Source organism: Mobula hypostoma, chromosome 16 (genome assembly GCF_963921235.1).
Source record: "Mobula hypostoma chromosome 16, sMobHyp1.1, whole genome shotgun sequence".
Classification (NCBI taxonomy): Eukaryota; Metazoa; Chordata; class Chondrichthyes; order Myliobatiformes; family Myliobatidae; genus Mobula; species Mobula hypostoma.
Window position 1 is genome coordinate 56,717,918 of NC_086112.1, and position 25,826 is coordinate 56,743,743.

The 25,826-nt window shown below is 40.1% G+C and overlaps 1 protein-coding gene across 7 annotated transcripts in view; it reads right to left on the reverse strand.

Moving 5' to 3' along the window:
* The window catches only part of rfx3 (regulatory factor X, 3 (influences HLA class II expression)), a 334,648-nt gene that overhangs the window by 157,850 nt on the left and 150,972 nt on the right, over positions 1 to 25,826 (reverse strand). Inside the window, exon 3 of one of the 7 annotated variants that reach the window (XM_063068987.1) lies at positions 22,204 to 22,260. The exons of the other annotated variants lie outside the window; for them this stretch is intronic. The gene's annotated coding sequence lies outside the window, so the exon portion shown is untranslated. The remainder of the gene's footprint in view (positions 1 to 22,203; positions 22,261 to 25,826) is intronic. 7 annotated transcript variants of the gene reach the window in all.

The following is a 25,826-nucleotide window of genomic DNA, read 5'->3' on the forward strand; positions in this document are numbered from 1 at the left end:
CCCCCCTCCATTTTACGGGTCGTGGCTAAAGCCACGCTTGCACACGATTAGCGTAGCAATTGGTCAGTGCTTCTTCCAGCTCCCCTGCAACAAAAAAAAATTATATATATATATATATATATAGACAAAATTAATGTTACTATTCCCAACTAATATTCCTCCAATTTTAACCTTTCTTACCCCCCTCGTATAATTAATAATATATTTATATATTCATCCGCCTTCAAAAATCCAACAAGTCCATTCTTTGACCCAATCTTCATCTTCAATATATCTCGCTCCCCTGGATTTGTTCTTGTATCTGGTGAATATTCAGAGAATCTCGCACAAACTGCTCCGCTTTCTGGTAGTCCTCAAAAAATCTTTTTTCTCCACCAGGCAAAAAAGTCTTCAAGGTTGCAGGATAACGCAATATAAATTGATAACCGTGATCCCATAGGGTTTTTTCCACTGGATTAAATTTCTTCCTTCTCTTCAAAAGCTCATAACTTATGTCAGGGTAGAAAAAAACTTTGTTCCCTTGAATCATCAATGGCCCTTTTCTATCCTTGGCAGCTTGAGCAGCTGCCTGTAGAATCCTTTCCTTGTCTTGAAATCTTAAGAATTTTATTAAAATCGATCGTGGATATTGGTCATCTTTTGGTTTTGGTCTTAGAGCTCTATGTGCCCGCTCAATTTCAATTGGTCGAACCTCCTCTTTCATTTGCAAAACTTCCGGGATCCATCTTTGAAAAAATTCTATTGGATTTTCTCCCTCCATACCTTCTTTAAGACCAACAATTTTAATATTATTACGTCTACTGAAATTTTCCAACATGTCCACTTTCTCCAAGAGTCGATTTCTTTCCGAGTTCCAGACAAGCAGATCATTTTCTGTTTTTTCCACTCTATCATTCATATGCCCCATTGCTCTTTCCTGTCTTTCCACAGCTTTATTATAGCACATCTTCATATCTCTAAGCTCTTCTCTTACTTTTCTTAGTTCAGCCGTTAATTGCAATATAGCCTCTCTTATGTTTCCATCATCTCCTTTACTTCCAATCACTTCCAATTCTTTCTCCTCTTCTTCATCTGTGCTCTCTGCGGAATCCAATTCTGACTCTGAGTCATTTTCAATTGCAGTGGCTGTCTGTTCTTGTAGTTTGAGTTGTGTCGATTTGCGCATGCGCATTTCCGGCATCTTCTTCGGAGAGACCGCTACCGCCGCCTTTGCTCCCTGTTCTACCGAAGGAGATCCAACCTGAGTCCGAGGCTCCATCGTCGCAGTAGGCCCTTTTTTCTTCCCATCTCGGGGCGGCTTCGCAACAGCAGACTTCTTCTGTTGCGGTTTACGAGGCATATCGTAAAGTAATCTTGCAAAGTTTATAAGAAGTTTTCAGAAAGTATTTATTAACTTTGTTTTGCTTAAACGGTACTTTGCTGATTTTTTACGGGAGAGCTGGATTTACACGTCTCAATCCCACGTCATCACGTGACGCCCCCCACATTCTTCTCTCCTTATGCAAACATTAGTTACTTCTGAGATATCAGAGCATGACATCCTGCTTCATTCTTCAAGTGAAACCAATTTTCAGATCTTCTTCAGTATTTCTATCCTGCATCAAACTTATAATATTCAAAACAGGAGAAATCTTTACAATTTTGCAAAATAGATTAGGTGAAAACCTCAAATCTATTCTTGAAAACAGTAAGTTGTGTAATTATACCAATGATTTTTGGCAGATTGACATTCAAAAATAAGTTAACAAGAAGCTATGATTTGATTAATTCAAAATGTACAATAAGCACAAATATACTGGAATGCCTCAGAGAATAGCTATGATGTATGCTCCTGGGACAAAGTACAACATAGATTTTGCCAGCAACCAATAATTGAGTTCCTGGTCAGGGCAGCATGCCAAGCAACCACTGGCAATAACAACGAGATGTGTAGTCAAAAAAGAGGCTGTCCAATTACTACTTAATGGAAAATCTCCAAGAGGTGCTTCTACTTTATAAAGGGGATAAGAGCACCACATACTATACTGCAGGAGTACTACTATTCCAATTTACTTTTGGTTGGTGCTGTCCTGAAATACATATTCAGATATTACAATTAACAGAAATGCCCAGCTTGCACATCTAAAAGGCTTGATTCACATGAGTGTTGTTTGACAATCCTCCAGGTAGACACAGAAGGACAATCGAGAAACTCAGAAGAAACAGATTTTGCTGCCATCAGGATGTCTAATTATGAATTATTGCTGGTAATTAAACCATATTCCCCCTAAAAAGTTTTCCCTGTATTACATAATGTGTGAATAAATGTGAAATCACAGTAACTAGAGATAGCCATTCAATCCTCAAGCCCATTCTCCAACTTAACTAGAATTTGGCTGAATTGCTTCATAATGTTATTGATCACCCTGAGTTCCTTTATCCCTAACATTCTTTGCTAACTAAATATTGACCAATTCATTTTAATTCATGTCATCTAGAAATAAACTACAATCATTGAATGCTTTGCAATATCTGTAGTTAAAACTGCACTGGATTTATACTACACAGATGGATCTGCATTTTAATAGGGGGATTTTATATTTTAAGATTTTTTGTTGGTATTGCTATACTATTCTGTTATGAAGTTAATTAAAATTCCTTAATTTAAACAATTGGAAATGGACATCAATGTTGTATACTCTCTCTGCATATGGAACAGGGAGAAAGATAGAGGCAGCACTGAACGAATAGAGATTCTGCAGGGATAAACATCTTGGTTGGTGTAGATGAAACATTTTTGTGATAAGTAATTCTATTATTCTAAGGTCAGAGAACAATGTCTCTGATACACTAAGAAGAGATGGATGTGGATGAGGGGTGGGTAATGTTGTAGGCTGTAATGTAGTGATGGTTACTTTAATTGATTTGGTCAAGATTGTGAAATTCTGACCAAATTTATTATTGTAACTACCATGAAATTAAACTCTTCTCAGGCTTCAACCTGGATACAAGTATCATAGAAACATAGAAAACCCACAACCCAATACAGGCCTTTCTGCCCACAAAGCTGTGTCAAACATGTCCTTACCTTAGAAATTACTTAGTGTTACCCATGGCCCTCTATTTTTCTAAGCTCCACGTACCTATCCAGGAGCCTCTTAAAACACCCTATTGTATCCACCTCCATCGCTGGCAGCCCATTCCATGGACTCACCACTCTCTGCATAAAAAAATACTTACCCCTGACATCTCCTCTGTACCTGCTTCCATGCACCTTAAAATTACGCCCTCTCGCGCTAGCCATTTCAGCCCTGGGAAAAAGCCTCTGACTATCCACATGATCAATGGCTCTCATCATCTTAACACCTCTATCAGGTCACCTCTCATTCTCCATCGCTCCAAGGAGAAAAGGCCGAGTTCACTCAACCTATTCTCATAAGGCATGCTCCCCAATCCAGGCAACATCCTTGTAAATCTCCTCTGCACCCGTTCTATGGTTTCCACGTCCTTCCTAAAGTGAGGCGACCAAAACTAAGCACAGTCCTCCAAGTGGGGTCTGACCAGGGTCCTATATAGCTGCAATATTACCTCTCGGCTCCTAAACTCAATCCCACGATTGATGAAGGCCAATGCACCATATACCTTCTTAACCACAGAGCGCAGCAGCCTTGAGTGTCCTATGGACTCGGAGCCCAAGATCCCTCTGATCCTCCACACTGCCAAGAGTCTAACCATTGATACTGTATTCTGCCATCATATTTGACCAACCAAAAATGAACCACTTCACACTTATCTGGCTTGAACTCCATCTGCCACTTCTCAGCCCAGTTTTGCATCCTTTCAATGTCCTTCCGTACTATTCACAATGCCCCCAACCTTGGTGTCATCAGCAAATTTACTAACCCATCCCTCCACTTCCTCATCCAGGTCATTTATAAAAATCACAAAGAGTAGGGGTCCCAGAACAGATTCCTGAAGCACACCACTGGTCACTGACCTCCAGGCAGAATATGACCCGTCTACAACCACTCTTTGCCTTCTGTGGGCAAGTCAATTCTGAATCCACAAAGCAATGCCCCCTTGGATCCCATGCCTCCTTACTTTCTCAATAATCCTTGCTGAAATCCATATACACTACATCAATGACTCTACCTTCATCAATGTGTTCAGTCACGTTCTCAAAAAATTCAATCAGGGTTGTAAAGCACAACCTGCCTTTGACAAGGCCATGCTGACTATTCCTAATCATATTATGCCTCTCCAAATGTTTATAAATCCTGCCTCTCAGGATCTTCTCTATCAACTTATCAACCACTGAAGTAAGACTCACTGGCCTATAATTTCCTGGGCTATCTCTACTCTCTTTCTTGAATAAGGGAACAACATCCGCAACCCTTCAATCCTCTGGAACTTCTCCCGTTCTCATTGATAATGCAAAGATCATCGCCAGAGGCTCAGCAATCTCCTCCCTCACCTCCCACAGTAGCCTGGGGTACATCTCGTCCGGTCCTGGTGACTTATCCAACTTGATGCTTTCCAAAAGCTCCAGCACATCCTCTTCCTTAATACCTACATGCTCAAGCTTTTCAGTCCACTGTAAGTCATCCCTACAATCGACAAAATCCTTTTCCGTAGTGAATACTGGAGCAAAGTATTCATTAAATATCTCTGTTATCTCCTCTGGTTCCAACTTTTCCACTGTCACACTTGATTGGTCCTATACTCTCACGACTTATCCTCTTGCTCTTCACATGCTTGTAGAATGCCCTGGGGTTTTCCTTAATCCTGTCCACCAAAGCCTTCTCATGGCCCCTTCTGGCTCTCCTACTTTCATTCTTAATCTCCTCTCTGCTAGCCTTATAATCTTCTAGATCGCTATCATTACCTAGTTTTTTGAACCTTTTGTAAGCTCTTCTTTTCTTCTTGACTAGATTTACAACAGCCTTTGTACACCACAGTTCCTGTACTCTATCATTCTTTCCGTCTCATTGGAACGCACCTATGCAGAACTCCACACAAATATCCCCTGAACATTTGCCACATTTCTTCCGTACATTTCCCTGAGAACTTCTGTTCCCAATTTATGCTTCCAAGTTCCTGCCTGATAGCCTCCATATTTCCCCTTACTCCAATTCAACGCTTTCCTAACTTGTCTGTTCCTATCCCTCTCCAATGCTATGGTAAAGGAGATGGAATTGTGATCACTATTTCTAAAATGCTTTCCCACTGAGAGATCTGACAACTGACCAGGTTCATTTCCCAATACCAGATCAAGTACAGCCTCCCCTCTTGTAGATTTATCCACATATTGTGTCAAGACACCTTCCTGAACACACCTACCAAACTCCACCCCATCTAAACCCCTTGCTCTAGGGAGATGACAATCGATATTTGGGAAATTAAACTCTCCCACCACAACAACCCTGTTATTAGTACAACTTTCCAGAATCTGTCTCCCTATCTGCTCCTTGATGTCCCTGTTACTATTGGGTGGTCTATAAAAAACACCAAGTAGAGTTATTGACCCCTTCCTATTCCTAACTTCCACCCACAGAGACTCAGTAGACAACCCCTCCATGACTTCCTCCTTTTCTGCATCCATGACATTATCTCTGATCAGCAGTGCCACACCGCCACCTCTTTTGCCTCCCTCCCTGTCCTTTCTGAAACATCTATAGCCTGCCACTTTAAGTAACCATTCTTGCCTCTGAGCCATCAAAGTCTCTGTAATGGCCACAACATCATAGCTCCAAGTGCTGATCCACGCTCTAAGCTCATCTGCTTTGTTCATGATACTCCTCGTCTTAAAATAGACAGATCTCAAACTATCAGTCTGAGCGCATCGCTTCTCTATCACCTGCCTCTCCTCCATCTTGCACTGTCTCCAAGCTTTCTCTATTTGTGAGCCATCCGCCTCTTCAGTTCATTTCCCAACCCCCAGCAACTCTAGTTTAAACTCTCCCCAATAGCCTTAGCAAACATCCTCGCCAGGATATTGGTCCCCCTGGGATTCAAGTGCAACCTGTCCTTTTTGTACAGGTCACACCTGCCCCAGAAGAGATCCTAATGATCCAGAAATCTGAATCTCTGCCCCCTGCTCCAATCTCTCAGCCACGCATTTATCCTCCACCTCATTCTATTCCTATGCTCACTGGATCGATTATAATCAATGTCATCCCGGAAAAAGATGTTAAGAGTTTGTCACCGAAACATTGGAAACATTGATTTTCTTCCAAAATCAATTTGTCAACTGGCCAGGAAAGAAAGGACAACTAACTGCCACAACTGAAATACCACAGCCAAGAAGTAGGGAACAAAGCTTGTTTTGTTAGTTGTATAGAGATTTGCTTGAGGCTGACAGAATGCATTCTTCCCTCAGCCTAAACATTGTGCTGAAGAGACACCTTTGGATGGGTCTGCTATTTCTTATTTTATTTCACCTGCCAGCTGAACCTCCCTCTCAGCTGGATCCTTAAATTCCTGAATGGGAGACCACAGTCAGTGTGGATCAGAAATAACATCTCCTCTTCGCTGACAATCAACACTGACACACCTCAAGGATGCGTGCATAGTCCACTGCTCTACTCTGTCTATACCCATGATTCCATGATGAAACACAGCTCAAACGCCATCTATAAATTTGGTGATGACATGACTATTGTTGGCAGAATTTCAGATGGTGACGAGGAGATAGATCAGCTGGTTGAGTGGTGTTGAAACAACCTTGCACTCAGTGTCAGTAACACCAAGGAATTCACTGTGAACTTCAGGAAAGGGAAGTCAGAGGAACAAACACCAGTCCTCACTGAGGGATCAGCAATGGAAAGGATGAGTGGTTTCAAGTTCCTGGGTGTCAACATCTCTGAAGATCTATCCTGGGCCCAATATATCAATGCAGCTAGAAAGAGGGCATGACAACAGCTATGTTTCTTTAGGTGCTTGAGGAGATTTGGCATGTCACTAAAGGCATTCACAAATTTCTACAGATGTACTATAGAAAGCATTCTAACTGGCTGCATCACCGTCTGTTATCGGGGGGGGGGGGCTACAGCACAGTATCGAAACAAGCAGCAGAGAATTGTAAAAATATTCACCTCCATAATGGGCAATAGCATCCGTAGTATCTTGGACATCTTCAAGGAGCAATACCTCAAAAAGGTGGCATTCATCATTAAGCTCCCACCCCAGCTAGGACATGCCCTTATTTCATTGCTACCATCAGAGCGGAGGTACAGATGCCTGAAGACACACACACACTCACACTCATTTCAGGAACAGCAATAAAACCATGAACATTACCGCTCTTTTGCACTATATAATTTTTTAAATATATATTCCTTATTGTAATTTATAGCTCTGCTTATTATGTATTGCAACGTGCAAAACAACAAATTCTGCGACATATGCCAGTGATGTTAAACTTGATTCTGATTCTGAGAATTCTTGAGCAATTCTGAGAAAGCCAAATCAGTTATTGTTAGCTCTCATCAGTTGTTAAATTCAGGAGCCACTCTTCTTTATTATATAAGGATTTCTTCAAAATAGGACCCTTGCCCTGCAAAAGTGAATTATTTCCATTGAACAAATTTTATGACATATTCGGCTGATACTAAATCTGATTCTGTAAATGGATGCGTTAAAGGCAGGATGATTGCAGATTTAACAGCATGTATGTTGACACACAAACTGCTAATTTTAATTGGATTTCCATTCTTCTAATAATGCCTACCAATCTCAGTTTATCTCTCCCCACAGATATTGCTGACTTGGTAGGCTTTTCCAGCAAAAGCTGCGTGTTGTGTCCCACAGCTGAAGTGTTGCTCTTTTTCTCCTCTTTTCTCGGTTCTCTAATTGCACTTTCTGCAGGCAGATTCGCTGCCATTTTTATATGCCTTCATGTCCTGTCTTAGGAAACACTTGTCTGTGTCACCCATTTTCTCCTTGACTCCACTTCCATTCCTTTAATTCTCGCCACTGCCCACATACTAAGCACCCTTAATTCTGGTAAAACATTGGCCCAGAACAGTAACTCTTGTTTTTCTTTCTACAGAACTTCTCAATAAGTCAGGCCACATCTGAGGGAAGAGAAACTGAGTTAACATTTCAAGTTGAAGACTCCTCATCAGAATTCAGAAGCAGACAAAAGAAGTTTGTTGAGCTGCAGGGATGACGAGGAGTGTGTGTGGGGGAGGGGTGGTGGTAGAGATGTCCTCGAAGAGCAAAACTGTGGGGACACAGTAAGTAAGATTATTTGGTCAATGAGTGAATGGGACCAGTTAGAGAGCAAGAACAGAAGATTTCAGGTCAACACCACTTATCTGAGTTCTGAATTCTAACTCTGTATTCTTTCCATACAGACTGACCTGTTGAACATTTCCAAACTTTTACAACAGTATTTTTCCAGTGTTCAAGGTGCTAGCTGCCGGTAGTCCGAGTCTCTGCCTGACTACATTCCAGAAGCAACTGTCTGCAGACAACCCTTTCAGTTACACATGTTCGAGTCAAGTCAATTGTCATTCAACCATACATGAATACAGACAAATCAAACAGCAATCCTCCTGAGTCAAGGTGAAAAACACAAGCCAACAGCATGGAGCATACTACACATGGTACAAATAGCACATATGGTTATGATTTCAGAAAAACATACTGTCACAAAGTCCCTGAGTGGCATAATTGTAGATTGATGGTGAGTTGTCCTGCCACCAAGCGAGCTGTAGAGGGTAGCACTGATAGGAAGGACCAGCCTCCAACCCAGTACAGATTCCACAGCACACCCACAGAGGCCCCTGCTCTCTCCCACACCAGCTCCAGCATTTCCAACCCCGGTGACTGACTGCAGCAGGCGATCCTGCGGCGAGGGCCTAGTCCTTGCTGCAACAAGGGATCAGTTTCAGTACATTATTAAACTATTCACCAAAATATACAAGTGGACGGGCCTGTAGGAAATCAGGCATGGCTGCTTCTCAGTGAACCATGAATTGACTCAGGTGTGAGGTCTTGATCTGCAAACACCCCTTTATCCAGTCACCAAAGGCTGTGCTGACATAGTGATGTAGTGGTAAATTTCATCATCCTGGCTTGCCTTAGCTGAGGACTGTTCCTGAGATATTAATTTTTTTTTCTACTTTCCACAGTCATATTGAGAACCTTTGTTGTTGGAGGCAATATGGTACAGTGGGGCAAGCTGATGGAGCACCTTTAAACTGAACATGTTGAATACAAGGTCCAAACTCTTGTATGCCTTTGTGAATCAATCAATGATATCTTGAAGCTCATCCTCTACACATGGGTAAGCACAAGGATCATCTGCATACACTTGGTAATGGAATGCAGTCACCATAGGGTAACTCCATAGTAAATTTATTCTCACCACATGACAAATACTTTGCTATACAGCCTCCATCACAAATACATCTTTCCTTGAGTAGAGACCATACCTGTAAATATTCCATTCACAATATGCGTAAAATGCCAAATTAACACACATTCTATACTATATTAATGTCTTTTCTGTACACTGTGCATTGTATTGTTGGTTTCACTTCAATTTTTTAAAAAGTCATATGTGCCTGTGCACACTAGAGATAATATAGCCATATTATTTTGCATTCATAACCTTCAAATTATTGGAAAGAATGGATAGTGATTTACAGTGGTAGAATGTGAAAGTAGGTGATGATAGTAGAAAGGTGGAGGGTGTTAGGGTGGGTGAAAGCATAATTACTGATAAGAGAAGTGATCGGTAGAGCTTTCTGTGTAACATTAATCCTTCTGCATAGGGATGCACGAGAGTAGAGTCAATGAAACAGGAAATTGAAGGTGAAGTGATGGTACAATGCAAAAATAAAGTTAAGGAACTTTATGGTACAATGGGGCAAGCTGATGGAGCATCTTTAAACTGAACATGTTGAATACAAGGTCCAAACTCTTGTATGCCTTTGTGAATAAATCAATGATGTCTTGAAGCTCATCCTTGCAAAGGTTTGAATATAATTAGAACATCTAACTGAAGGCGTTGGCTGTCTCAGACCCAATGCAAGGTCAGTAGGAATGGAGTGATGGACAGGTTGATGTTGTGCTATATACTGGAAGCAGAAGGGAAGGGTAGGCAGAAATGACTGGAATAATAGAGGAACAAAGTACCAAAAGGATGCATCTATAAAGTGCATTAGAATCAATAAAGTACTTTTGTTATTATTACGGTAATTTAATAATAAGGTAGTAGCAATTTAGTAAAAAGCAAGCTTGCATAAACAATGATAAAATAAATGTTAGATGGAATGAATTCCAGCAGCTTTCATCAATGGTACTGAGGTTTATTTGATAGGTTTTCTGTGAGTGCAGATAACATCCCACTCTTAACATTGCATATGAGAATTAGCATTTGTGATAGTGATCAACACATTAGTACTGCACACAAGTGTCACAAAGCATAATTAAGTCTCAGAAGTCAGAAATGAAACCACACATTCCCTCCACTTTTCCTCCATCAGTGTTACTGTTATATCAAGGTTGTAATTTACGTTTTTACAAGTCAAGTAGGATGAGGGCAAAGGCTGATGTTCAACTGGAGGTTGAATAAACAAAAATGTTGGTAACAATCTGGCGAAATAGTGTATGCATAGGAGAGGTGGAATTGAATGCAATAAAAAGGAAATACAATGGTGACTGGAAGCACTGATTCCAGCATTTTTGCAGAAAAATTGTTGGGCAAAATACAGGTATGTGATTTCCTGACAGAAATGACAACAGAGTGCAATTCAAATTTTTCCCCTCATGGATTTAACAAGATGAGGAAAATTCCATCGCACAGAGTCTGAGAACAAGGGCACCTGAATCATTAGGTAAGACTTTAGAAGAAGCAATGGTTGAAGACCCACTAGGAGATTGGCTGCAAACTGAGAATCAGATCAACCACTGTCTTATGGAGCAATTGAAGAAGCTCAAGGAATCGTGTTTTTCTCCTGCTCATATTTCATTTATTCACATCTTCCAAGTGTGAATAGATGACTAAATCTGTTGGCACAAAATACTTTTTTTGTGTGTGATAATTGGTGCGAATGTGAGATACATCCAAGCAGTCACCTACTTATTGCATAACATCCAGGGCTGACTTTTTCCCTCCTGTACAAATCTGTACAATTCTTGAGAAAGGAGAGATATGTATTCCTCTTCAATGCACACATTCCACAACATTGCATCACATTCCATACTGTTTTTACAGATTTTCTTTTTAAATTCCCTCATTTTTCTGTGAAACAGCATATCAGGAATGCAACTATTTATTCAAACAGAATATTTTATGCAAAATGCTTCCTGAGAGACCCAGACTACTGATGTAGTAGCTTCCGTTTGTAATTCACCATATGCTTCTGTCAGGCACTGAATCCTTCTGCCAAGATTTTACTTGGATGGCAACACAACCCAGTATGCAAATGAATCAGTATCATCTGCAGAAATCTATTCGGTCTTAGTTTGGCCATGGTGAACTATCTTGTGAATTACAGCAACAAATGGTAGTATGGCAAGATTACTTTAATTAAACATATCCATCTGTTAATGGTCTCCATATATATAGTGAATTAGAAGAACAGCTTAAATCTGATATAAATGTAACATTTTTTAATTTGAAACATCTTTTTCTTTTATTATCTATCATTCTATCAAAATTAGGACTCATCACATTGCAGAGATTTGCCCAATCTTGTGGGTCCTTGGAAAATCTTTTTTTGTACTGAGATCATGGGGCAACATAATCTCTTGGTTACATTCTGTAAAAGAAAGCAATATATCATTCATTTCCATAAATGACAAGATATATACAGATAAGAAAGCCTATTCAGCCATTTTAATATATCAATACAAAGCAAATCACTATTTCCTATGCACATAATTATATTTTTAAAAGCACCTAGTAGTTTTTCTCTATCCCATCTAAAACAAAAATCAACTTTTTTCAAACATGCAATGAAAAAAAGTTAACATTTAGTGAATGATAGTGACAAATTTAGAGTACTAATAGGATACAAGCTCAGCCTGTGGTTGAATAAAACATTTCAGATGATAGCCTTCTGAATCAACCCAAAATAATGATTGAGGAATAATGAAAGACTAACTGATTATATATAGATTGAACAAAAGCTGAACAGAAATTCTAGTTTGCTTTCCCAGTGCTTAACCAAAAGTATTTGTGGTTCAACTTGCAGCTCCTTTATGTTTCATGGGTGATTACGCTGACAAGGCAGAGATTGTGGAATAGTTAATAGTCATGGTTTGGTATACACATTGGCACACATTTGCAGGTGATGTTGCCACATAGCAGCATGTAAACATTTTTGCCCCTCTGTTGGTGCCTCTGAATACTTGGCATCATATGGGAATCAAGTTAGTTCACCACACTCTTAATTTGATCAAACCAATTAACACATATCCTTCTTTTCAGTTCCACTCTCGTAGAAGTTAACCTAGTGTTTAGCTTCCTTTCCAGTCACTTTAAAAAAAAAACTTTGACATTATTTTATAATTAGTTGCCACCACACATACCTCTATTCCTCTGGCATTCATAGATGTTTCAACATCTTTCTATACTTTGTTGAAATCCTGCTCTACACTATCTACACCATCAACTTGGTGACAAATACAAGTTTATGACTTCTGACTCCAAAATAATGGGAGGAGAAGATGGCGGCGTGACGCAGCTCGCAGCAACCACTCCGGTGGTGATGGCTGTTATTTGTCGGGTAGGATGCCGTGCACCATCTTGATTTAATGGAGACAGACGTGAGAGCACGGAGGAACATCTGGTGAAACTTCTGAAAAGCCTGCTTCGCTGCTGCTGCTACTGTGTGGTCCAGTATCTCCGGAGGAGAAGGCCCCGGGTCCTTGGCTTTGCTTGTTGTTCGGCAGCCGGGGCAGGGTTCAAAGCGCTTGGCAGAGGATGGTGCTCGGAGAGGCTGTGTCGGAGGCTCGAAGTTTTCGGACGGACTCAGAGTCCGCTGCGGTCGGGTGCTTCCAATGGTGCTGCATCGGCAAGTTGGCGGTGCTTGGAAGTTCATGGCAGGGAGAGTTCCTCCCTTCTGCCACCTGCGTGAGATGATGAGTCTATCGGGACTTTGAGACTTTTTTTTTTACTGTGCCTATGGTCTGCTCTTTATCAAATTATGGTATTGCTTTGCACTGTTGTAACTATATGTTATAATTATGTGGTTTTGTCAGTTTTAGTCTTGGTTTGTCTTGTGATATCATTCTGGAGGAACATTGTATCATTTTGTAATGCATGCATTTCTAAATGACAATAAACGAGGACTGAGTGTCCTCATAATCTAAATATAATTCTTACTTAACACTACATTCAACAATTTTTGAATACATGTAAATATTTTTAATTAGGTCAAGCTGCATCTCTGGAAAGTAATAAGTAGCCGACATTTCAAGCCAAAACCCTTCATCAAGACTGGTGAATGGTCTCTGCCTGAAACGTCAACTGTTTATTCCTTTCCATAGATGCTGTCTGACCTGCTGAGTTTCTCCAGCATTTTGTAGGCGTTACTCTAGATTTCAAGCACTTGCAGAATCGCCTGTGTTTAAATATTTTTAATTGCTCATTATTAGTCTTTTGTTCTGTAGCCAGTTTGCTCGCTACATTCAAAGGTTGAAAGATCTCATAAAAAATAGCCATAGGGTTGCAGACAGAATTGAATACAATAACAAGAATCTAAAAATAAGGGCATCACTGAATGATTATCTAACACAGTGAGCATAAGAGTGGGTGATGAGTATGAAGTTAACTGGAGCATGTTAAGATACAGGCAGCTAAATTCTGGATGAAATGAAGATGAGAAAGTGCATTTAAATAGTTCATTCTGGGAGTAACAAAACTCTGGATGATGCCTTCAGTACCAGAAAACTGAGATGAATTTTGAGCATCTTTGTGATGAGGAGGATGATAGGACTAGAATCTCGTTGCCAATGAAGATGGCTTAATTTCGCGTCCTGGTTTGATGAATTGGACAGCTGCTTGTGAATAGATTTTGGTGTTTCATGTTCAGATTGACTGGAAGTCTAGCTAAAAAAAACTCAACTTGCCCATTTTGTCCATGTTACAATAATATATTTTTATATTTGTAATATGCAATCAGCTCAGTTGAAACCTTTGTTTGAATTCACTGACCACCCATACATTGGAACTTCCAATTATTCATTATTAGCCTGCCGTTCCTCACTCCATTAAATCACCATGACCGTAAGGTCAGCTTCTGCACCATCTTTCCCTTATCTTTCACTTTTATTCCATCCCATCAGGGTGCCAATTTCAAAATCTTTACCCTCATTCCACCCTACAAATATCATTTTGATATCAAATATCATCAAGATAGCATTTTGTCTTATGAAAATTCAATAATTTTGGTCGGCTCTATTTCTTTGTTTGTATCAGTATTTGCCAGTTTTGCAGCAAGTTGTCTATTACATTATTAACAGTATTTTCCTCATTTTGCTGCCACTGCCTGATTTGCCAAGCATTTCCTACAGTTCTGACGTGCATTTTCCTTTGTTTTCTTGCTCTTTAACAGCCTTCATTAGCCTGACAGTTGGTAGTTTTTTCCCTCCCCTCACTTTCTTATTCCTTTCCTGGCGTGATGAAGATCTCAGCCCAAAACATCAACTGTTTATTCCCCTCCATAGATGCTGCCTGACGTGCTGAGTATGTCTTGCTCAAGTTACAGACTCTCAAGATGATGAATTGGTTCAACTGTTGATCACTATAGAATCCCCATTCACACATGCTACCTGACTGATTGAGCTTTCAGCATTTTCTGTTTTCACTTCTCTTTTCTTATTCTTTAATTGTTGGCAGTCTTCTACCATCATGCCTCTGAGCTGTGCAATTTCCTTCCCAAATCTACTTGTTTTAATAGAACTTTCTTATAAGCCATCAAAGCCTTTGAAGAACCTTGTGACATTCTGAAACCTCAAAAGAACACAATGTAACTCAAGGTTAATCTTGAGGAAAATAGTAATGGTGCTGACATTCCTTTGAATTTAAAACTGAACTCTGTGTTGACTGAATAAAATTCTTTATGATAGTTCAAAGCATCTAAGAACTTAACAAGATAAAAATCCACAACAGAAATTGCTATTTATTTTATGAAATTGCAGCTGTTAGCATGGATTTACAAGAATACTAATATTATTTTCCCCCCTCTCTGTTGGATGACTGATCAAGTATGTCCATTACCAAAAAATCATCCTAGTGATCAAAGTCAATCTTGATTTCTTTGCTCTACTAACAGAACACATTAGCTTATTTGTTATTAAGACTGAGTCCATCAGCATCTTTCCTACCCATTGACATCAGCATCCTGAAATACATTTGATTTAATGTCTTTCTCCATCACTCTTTTCCATTCCTAATAAGATTGAACCAAATCTAAATTCCCTTTCTAACCAAACTGGCACTAAAAAAGACCCAGAATGAGAAACTCAAAATAATGAAACTAAAAACACAGGACTCTTATAGATGGTAAACAGCATAAATAGCACATTAGACATAAAGCCAAATTACTTGAGACTAAGAGACCAGGTCAGAGCACCCCAGTGCTGTCATTCTAGTCATGAGTGATGCTTGATGATTGAACAAGCACTGGCAAGAGGAGAACCACGAGCATCTTCATGTTCACCATGAGAAGAATCCAGCATGCTGAAGCATTGCTGAACACTTGCATGATCTTCCTCACCCTCCTCCTGAAGTGCATCCAAACAAAATCTTTTTTCAAATACATGAATTCTCTAACAGAATAAAATCAAAAAGTGTAGATGTTGAAAGACAAAATATGAGAAAAATCAGTAAAACAAAATTCCAGAGGTCATTTGCTACCCAGAGAAGAGCAAAAAAGTTGAACTTCTTATCCTAAAAAAATGTGAATTTTACATTCACAAAAATAAAAATGACAGAGATTTATTAAACAGTAAGACATTGATAAAGGAATATCTAAAATTCCAAGCAAAATGCTGTTGTTTTAGTGAATAACATAGATGTATTTAAGAGAACTTTTTAAAAAAAAAGTACATGAAGTAAGTGCTGATAGATTTAGAAGTATGAAAGGGAGATTTTTTTTTAGAAAATAAACGTCAGCAAAGACTATCTGGGCAAAAAAAAATCCACTAAATTCTATATGTTTTGAGAGGAAGTAAAAAGATTGTAGAAAAATAGAATTCTGCCTTATAAAGAAGTATGAACGCGTGGCGGCAGGCGGGGCCAAGGCGGCCAGCGGGAACAAACTGGAGGAAAGACTGTACTCGGTGCTGTCACAAGATCGAAGAAGATGGAGGTGCATAGCTACAAACCCCGGATTCGGGACGACACCCACCGACTGACTGACTGAACAGGATTTTTATTATTTGGTCATGGAATTACAAACGTCATTGCCAAGGACAGCATTTAATGTGACTTTCATAATTATCCTTGAGAAGATGGCCTCCTTGACATACCCTTGCTTTCTACAGTCCTTCTTAAGTGTTATGGTGGGCAAGGACACGAATTTGCAAGCTGGAGTTGAAAAAGCCATGGGAACTACATCTTGAAAGTATGTGCTTCTGTTGCTCTAGGCACACTGAACTGCGGAACTACGCTGCCAAATAAAGGTGGCCAAGATTTAAAAAAAAGAAAGCTGGCACTTAGAGAGCTAGTAAGTTTGGGATAGCAGAAGGCCTATCTCAATAGCTTATTGAGGTTAGAAGTAGGATGGTAGTTAGAGACCTTGGACTGCTGTGAGATAGGGTTAATTATGGCAATTGTGAAAGGCAAAGGCATTCAGGTAAGTTAAACCGTATCACCAGGCTCCCTGTTGAGCAGCAGCACAAGGGAGCAGGTGATAGTGCCATTGGATTATTATGAAATAACGCAGATATTTTGCAATAACTTGGAATTTAATAACTAGGATCTTAGGGATATTAGAAGCTATATCAATGAATGAGTATTAGAATGCGAGAGCAAGAAAGTTGTGGGCAGGACAAGCAGAGAAGAATTTAGCTGTCAGGAATCACCGATACAGAAGTAGTAACATTTGTTAGGACATATACAGAATTCTACATAATCAGGGTTTTTATTTACAGGAGAGTAGATTGAAGGGGTGGGATGCTCAAAAGAGAAAAGGAGCAAGAAAGAGATAAAGAGAGAAGTAGATTTTAAAAGTCAAACCACTTCCTTCGAATTTTGTGCAAGAATTAGTGAAACAGAGGTGCCAATAAAGTATCAGATGGGGTAAAAGAGCCACCATTTGTGCACAAGGTTTCTGAAGTATAATCTCTTCACGAGTTTCATTAGCTATGAAATCAGAAGCAGCTAAAATGTTGTGATCAAAAATTGTGGAGGAAGAATTGGAGAAGGCTGGCTAATTTCCAGTTTTAGGGTAGAAGTCAGTATAAAACTAAAAACAAGGTAGAGAAGAGCTTAGAGAAATTAACCCCCAAATTCCTGAAATCGAATAGAGATGAGAATTATATTATCCGATTAGTTACAGTGGAAAGTGAATTAGGCGTGCCAGTGGAAGGAGAGTAAACATTATGTGTGAGATCATACTTTCGGTAACAAGTGGAGAAGCAATGGGATGGCAGACTTCTAAATCCATTAAAAGAAATTTATACAAGAGGTCTAACAGTATCATGAAAAAGGATAAGTAGGTATGATGCATGAGCCCACATGGATGATACTGCAGAAATAGGAACAGCAAAGCAATTGAACGCAAAGAGTTGAAGAAATTGCAGTAGCAGAATTTTGACCAGGAATAAAAAGGGAAAACACTTTTTAAGTTCAAAATAATCTGGTTATTAAAAAATAGCCTTTCTCCACCAGCAGTCCTACCTACTTGACTGATCTTTTGTAAAGCCATAAATTCTGGAAGACAGAGCATTCTAATTAAAATTCAGGTTGGTGAAGAAAAGGAGGGCCAGGCAATGGTAAAAAAAACAGTAGATTTACTAGCCAAGAGTAAGTGCAACAAGTAAAATTAAATGGGTCAGATATACAAAAAAAATCAAAAAATCAAAAATTGAGTAGCAAAATTAAAAGAATTTATAACTGCAAATGTGGAAATTATACAAGCTAGCACACCATGTGAAACTATAGTAAAAAACGGAGGTGCCAGCATAAAATAAGCATAACTACATAAAAAGATCAATAGAGCAGCAGCTAAATTCTTGAAGTGCACAGACTTCTGATTTTGAAAAAAGGAGCAAGGACCAGAAAATATTTATCACTGGTAGAAATATATTAACATCTATAAGAGCAGTGGTAGAAGTGCGTCTGGAGCAGAACATAAAATCAAATAATAGGCTGGTACTTGGATGCTAGGTATTTCTTCATCAACTTGATATTATTACCAGTTGAAAATTACTAACTTTAATAAAGTATATTCCATTAATAGTGCAAATAACACAGAGGAGCTTACACATACGCGGTGATAAGCCTGAAATGTTGCTGCTTAAGGGAGTAGCAGAATAGCAACCTGGTGGAAAGGATATACAAAACAGATTCTCAAAATGTAGCAGTGTGGATGGCAGATAGTGGATGTGTCAGATATATCGGCAAGCTCCAGAGATTTGAATGGATTTGGCCAATTGCCCACCTAAGTGCAAGTGCAAATACTCCCTAGAGCAAAAGTTATTTTTGAGTTCCTGGATAAAGACAAATAATAGAGAAAATCGGCAATATAGATAGATTGATAGATACTTTATTGATCCCAAAGGAAATTACAGTGTCACAATAGCATTACAAGTGCACAGATATAGAAATATGCAAATATTAGAAGAGGTGTAGCAGGGTCAGAAACAAATCAAAGGTTGCATAGTACATTAGTTTCAAAAATACAAAAAAAAAACTCATGAAGGACATAGAAAAACCTTAGAAATAAGATTTTAATCTAGAGCCTTGAGCTACAATGCAACCAGAGACCAGAGGAAAAAGTTGGTCTGGTTAAAAGACACCACCAATAACTGTAAAGGCTAATTTATAGTGTAGACAGGTATGAGAGAACGAAGATAAAACAACCAACATGGTGGACACAATGTTCAAGAGAGTGTGTAGAGAAGCTGCTAGTGTGGAGGTGGGACTTTAAGGGAGCATAACTTGCGATTCCAAGATGCATAGAAGGAACAAACCTATAAATATGATAATAGCAGTGATGTCATCTCCTTGGCTGATTCCTGTGGATGCTAAATGCGAATGTGGTGGGAAAACAGAAGATGATGCATGTGCAAAAAGGCAGGAGATAGAAAAAGAAATGTTTGGCATTATCTTCTGCAAATCCAAGAAGAGTAATAAAGACAGGATGCTTAAAGGCTACACTGTTGATCAGAGTAGTATCTATAAATACATACAATGTGACAAATTGGTCCACTGTAAGCCACATTATGTATTGGAAATGCCCCAAGATATTTTCTGTCCAGCTGTAGCAAAAGACTGTTAAGCATATATGCTTGTTTTTAAAAGTGGTAGAAGAGATAAATGGTCCGTATTTCTAACAGAATAATGGGCTATATATCAGTATCCATGGGAATAGATAGAATCTGGTTACTTGAATTATTTTGTGTGAATCATAACATTAAGCAACAAGGAAAACCTGGAGCTTCTCACAATTCAAGATACTCCAGACCCATCCAAGCAGATCAATAATCAGTTGTGCTTGGGAGGGAGCCTTTGACTATCAGGCACTGGCACATAGACCGTGGTTCCCATAAAGATAGCTATATACAGGAAACTAAATCCAGAATGAGGGTGCAATGAGCACAGCTCTCTTCACAAGGGGTGGACACAGTGAACAAAGCACTGTAACAAATGCAGTTGACAACAGTACTTTGAAATGGTATATGCAGCCTGGGCTAAAAAGAAAAGTTTGGCAGTTAAAAGCAAAAGCTTTCTGGGAGGAGATGTGACATCAAATTGGTTGAAGCATGCAGATATTGTACAAATACCAAATCTGAAGAAAATTCAGATATAAGTCCTAATAGGAAAACTGATATCTCCATAATAAGCTTTGCAATATGAGTGGGTAATATTAACAAAGATCCAAGTGGAAGAGAGCCCATTATGAACAGTCCAAGTCAAAGTGCCAACTTGATAGTGACATGGCATTTTAGAACAATGGAAATCAGTCATGAACTACAAGCAGCTCTGCTACATGTTTGAATAATATTGAAGAGTGCAATGTTTTTAGACCACTGCTATGCCACAAAAAGTCCATTAAAATGGTGAAAAGCTTAATCAGCATGAGGTATTGTAGCAAGGTAACATCAACTTCGGTGTGGCACAGATTTTTCTTTAGTGTCCATCACAGCACTGGTGCTTAGAGCAGCAACGAAGGTCCTCCATCTCTGACAAGAGAAATTCTGGACATCCAAGCTACACACACACAAAGTGCTGGAGGAACGCAGCAGGCCAGAGAGCACCTATGGAAAAGAGTAAACAGTCAACATTTCAGGCCGAGACCCTTCATCAGGACTGGAAAAATAGATGTGCAGTTAAAGCAAGAAGGTGGGGAAAGGGGAGGAATAAGTACAAGGTGGTAGGTGATAGGTGAAACCAAGAGAAGGGGAGGAATGAAATGAAGAGCTGGGAAGTTGATTGGTGAAAGAGATAAAAGGCTGGAGAAAGGGGAATCTGAGAAAACGATGGCCAAGGTGTAGCTCCTCTAATCTGAGTGTGGCCTCATCGCGGCAGCAGAGGCAGCCATGGACCGACATATCAGAAAGGGGATGGGAAGTAGAATCAAAGTTGGTAGCCACCAGGAGATCCCCCTCTTTCTGGTGGACAGAGCATACAGTGGCATGCAAAAGTTTGGGCACCCCGGTCAAAATTTCTGTTACTGAGAATAGTTAAGTGAGTAGAAGATGACCTGATCTCCAAAAGTCAAAGTTAAAGATGAAACATTCTTGTCAACATTTTAAGCAAGATTAGTGTATTATTTTTGCTTTGTACAATTTTAGAGTGGGAAAAAAAGGAAAGGAGCACCATGCAAAAGTTGGGGCACCCCAAGAGATTTGAGCTATCAGATAACTTTTACCAAGGTCTCAGACCTTAATTAGCTTGTTAGGGCTATGGCTTGTTCACAATCATTGTTAGGAAAGGCGAGGTGATGCAAATTTCAAAGCTTTATAAATACCCTGACTCCTCAAACCTTGTCCCAACAATCAGCAGCCATGGGCTCCTCTAAGCAGCTGTCTAGCACTCTGAAAATTAAAATAAATGATGCCCACAAAGCAGGAGAAGGCTATAAGAAGATAGCAAAGAGTTTTCAGGTAACTCTTTCCTCAGTTTGTAATGTAATTAAGAAATGGCAGTTAACAGGAATGGTGGAGGTCAAGTTGAGGTCTGGAAGACCAAGAAAACTTTCCGAGAGAACTGATCATAGAATTACTAGAAAGGCAAATCAAAACCCCTGTTTGACTGCAAAAGACCTTCAGGAAGATTTAGCAGACTCTGGAGTGGTGGTGCACTGTTCTACTGTGCAGCGACACCTGCACAAATATGATTGACCTTCATGGAAGAGTCATCAGAAGAAACCTTTTCCAGTGTCCTCACTACAAAATTCAGCGTCAGAGGTTTGCAAATGAACATCTAAACAAGCCAAATGCATTTTGGAAACAAGTCCTGTGGACTGATGAAGTTAAAATGATGAACTTTTTGGCCGCAATGAGCAAAGGTATGTTTGGAGAAAAAAAGGTGCAGAATTTCATGAAAAGAACACTTCTCCAACTGTTAAGCACGGGGTGGATCGATCATGCTTTGGGCTTGTGTTGCAGCCAGTGGCACGGGGAACATTTCACTGGTAGAGGGAAGAATGAATTCAATTAAATACCAGCAAATTCTGGAAGCAAACATCACACTGTCTGTAAAAAAGCTGAAGATGAAAAGAGTATGGCTTCTACAACAGAACAATGATCCTAAATACACCCCAAAATCCACAATGGACTACCTGAAGAGGCGCAAGCTGAATGTTTTGCCATGGCCCTCACAGTCCCCCAACTTAAACATCATCGAAAATCTGTGGATAGGCCTCAAAAGAGTAGTGCATGCAAGATGGCCCAAGAATCTCATAGAACTAGAAGCCTTTTGCAAGGCAGAATGGGCGAAAATCCCCCAAACAAGAATTGAAAGACTCTTAGCTGGCTACAGAAAGCGTTTACAAGCTGTGATACTTGCCAAAGGGGGTGTTACTGAGTACTGACCATGCAGGGTGCCCAAACTCTTGCCTCAGGCCCTTTTCCTTCTTTGTTATTTTGAAACTGTAAAAGATGGAAATAAAAAAGTAATCTTGCTTAAAATATTAAAGAAAGGTGTCATCTTTAACTTTATGTCTTTTGGAGATCAGGTCATCTTTTACTCGCTTAGCTCTTCACAGTAACAGAAATTTTGACCGGGGTGCCCAAACTTCTGTATGCCACTGTAGGTGCTCGGCAAAGAGGTCTCCCAATCTATGTTGGGTCTCGCCAATATACAGAAGGCCACACCAGGAGCACCAGATACAGTAGATGACCTTAAAAGACTCTCAGGTGAAGTGTCGCCTCACTGGGAAGGACTGTTTTACCTATCAGTTTCTCAGCTCTCCATTTCACCTATCACCTACCATTATGTACCTCTTCCTCCCCTCCCCCCACCTTCTTGCTCTAGCTCCTCATCTTTTTTACCAGTCCTGATGAAGGGTCTTGGCCCAAAAGTTGACTGTTTACCCTTTTCCATAGATGCTGCCTGGCCTACTGAGTTCCAACAGCACTTTATGTGTTGCCTAGCCCTCCATCTCTGTCTGTCCATACTGTCGTACACAGATACAGATGGAATCTTCATTGCTAATTCCATAATCATTCTGTTTGGTCCAATCAGGGTTGATAGCCCTGAGCTGAATTCCCAAACCTGGAGGACCAGTGGACCACTCTTAATCTGGCCTCTATCCTTTGACCTATTCAGACATCCCACCCTGCAAAAACTCATTTCAGGGAGGTAGCACCATCAATTTGCGGGAGACTCCCAGAACTTCCGGGAGAGGTGGCATGTCTGCAATAGAGTAGCTCCTTAGCAGCTGGCCAGCTAGTTTAAATAAAGTTAGCTATGCTAATGAATGAATGACACCTGTTAAACTTACCTCAACGTGTCTTTTACAGTCTTAACCCACCATGGGCAATAGAAAAGTCACTGTTGCAAACAGTGCAGCGAGCAACAACGTTATTATTTTGACTCCTATTAGGCAGGGGTACACTTTAGTGTAGCCTGGGGTGACGTACGTTTTATATATTTTTTGGAACACTCCGCCATGGCGTGCTCTTGCTCTCTCTCTCGTGGTCGCTCGCGTGCTCTCGCTCTCTCTCTCTCTCTCTCTCGCACTTTCTCTCTCTCTCTCTCGTGGTCGCTCTCGCACTCTGTCTTGCTTTCTCTCGCTTGCTCTCAAAAAAATTGATTTCCGTGATATTGTATATTATTTGCGGGCATCAGGGAGCCACTATTAATATGCGGGAGACTCCCGGAACCTCTGGGAGAGGTGGGATGTCTGCCTATTTGGCATGGGTGACTCTGTCAAGAGCTAAAGCATCATGCCCTGACTCTATCCATTATAGCTCTCTGGATTATTGAGGCATGCAAGACTCCAAATTCCTCAAAAAGTTGGTGGTCCGCTTGGAGGTTTGGCACAGATGGCAGTGACAAAAGATGACATTGTAGACATTCTGGTGAAGACCTCACTATCCACAAGATTCCTGCTACTTACAGAGTTACTGTATTTACTTAACCATGTGCATATTAAATTGAAACAATTCAGGAAGAACTGCACTGCAACATGAAAGCAGTCCCAAAGCCCTTAAACTCCCAGAGAGATTTCAAAGCAGATATGAACTTATTATGCCAGACCCTGACATTAAAGACAGAGAACATAATGAAAGAGTTGAAAACTTTTTAGTGTTTTTTGCCCCCCAGAATAGAAAAGCAAGTGGAGGTGTGTAAATGACTTCAAAAGGGCTAATAGGAAAAGGTGTCTAGAAGGTATCGGATACCAGAAAGTAGAGGAACCAAGATGGAAAGCCTTAAGAAACAACCAAAACTGAGACTGTTGTGATTGATTTTGCAGTATCTAGTAATGTATCAAATATAATGTAAAACTGTTCTCTAGTTATTGATGAGTGATTATGTGAAAAGTTTTGGGTATTTGTGTAACATCAAGAAACAGTGGTTAAGAAACTACAATATAATGTAACCACAGTTATGGAAACTACTATGTTGAAACAATAGAACAGGCTGCAAAACCAGATGTGTATGAGGTATGTCTGAAGAAGTGCTCCATTGGGATTACCATTGTGTAGAATGGATACTATCATGTGCAGCTTGTGGTGAAAAGTTCACTGAATGAAGAGTCCAAGTGAATTTACATTTGTGTTGAAAAGATTAGATAACTGCTTGCACAACTTTATTAGGTGCCTTCTGCACCTAATAAAGTGGCGACTGAATGTATGTTTCTGGTCTTCTGTGGCTAGAGACCATCCACTTCAAGGTTCAACATGTTGTGCATTCTGAGATGCTCTTCTGCACACCACTGTTGTAGTGTGTGGTTATTTGAGTCACTGTTGCCTTCCTGTCAGCCTGAACTAGTCTGGCCATTTCCTTCTCATTAACAAGGCTTTTTCACCCGCGGAACTGCTACTTACTAGATGTTCTTGTTTTTCGCACAATTCTCTGTAAACACTGGAGACTGCTGTGTGTGAAAGTTCCAGGAGATCAACAGTTTCTGAGAAACCCACCCCACCTGGCACCAACAATTATTCCATGGTCAAAGTCACACACACTCACACACATATACACTACTGTGCAAAACTATTAGGCACATACATATTAAGGTTGGCACAGTAACATAGTGGTTAGCACAAATCTTCACATTGCAGGTGACCCGGGTTCAATTCCCGCCGCTGCCTATAAGGAGATCGTACGTTCTCCCTGTGACTGCATGGGCTTCCTCCCACAGTCCAAAGACCTACCAGTTGGTAAGTTAATTGGTCATTATAAATTGTCCTAGGCTTAAATCGGGGGGCTGCAGGGTGGCATGGCTCGTATGGTCTGAAGGGGCTATTCTGTGCTGTATCTCAATTAAAAAAATGAAACTAGGATTGCTTAAGACGTTTGCATGGTACCATATTTGTTAACGTGGAAAGGAAGTTTCTAAATCGGCCGGAAGCAAAGGATGTTGGCAGTGGTGAGGCAAAGCACCGCGGAAGAGCTGCGGGACAGGTGGCAGGGGTGTGTCAGAGCAGGGGGATGGCACAGGTGCAGATGTACCCAGCCCTGAGACACCAGGCAAGGTCATTTGATTCCAAACCATTGGTTCAATGATCATTATAGAATGTCTCTCTGGTGCTTCCCGCTCTCCCCCCTTTATCCCACCATGATTCCCCTTTCCCTGTCCCCCTCCCACTTTCAGTCCACAACAGAGACCCATCTCAGAATCAGGTTTATCATCATTCACCTATGTGCTGAAATTTGTTTTTTTTTGTGGCAGCAGTACACCAGTAATACATAAAATTACTAAAGTACTATGCAAAGGTCTTAGGCGCCCTAGCTATATACATGTTCCGAAAGCCTAAGACTTTTGCACAGTACTGTATACACACACCTTCATATATACCATTAATCCTGTGTTCTGCCTTCACGTTCGACCTTACAAAGACTTCACACTTTTCCAGATTGTTATTGTAGAAAATAAAAGCACCAGGTATAGGAAGTAATATTACCATGGAAAGAAGACTCACTGGGAAAGATGAGGTATAAATGGGTTGTTCTCTGGTTGGCAAAACGTTTTACAACTTACTTAAATAAT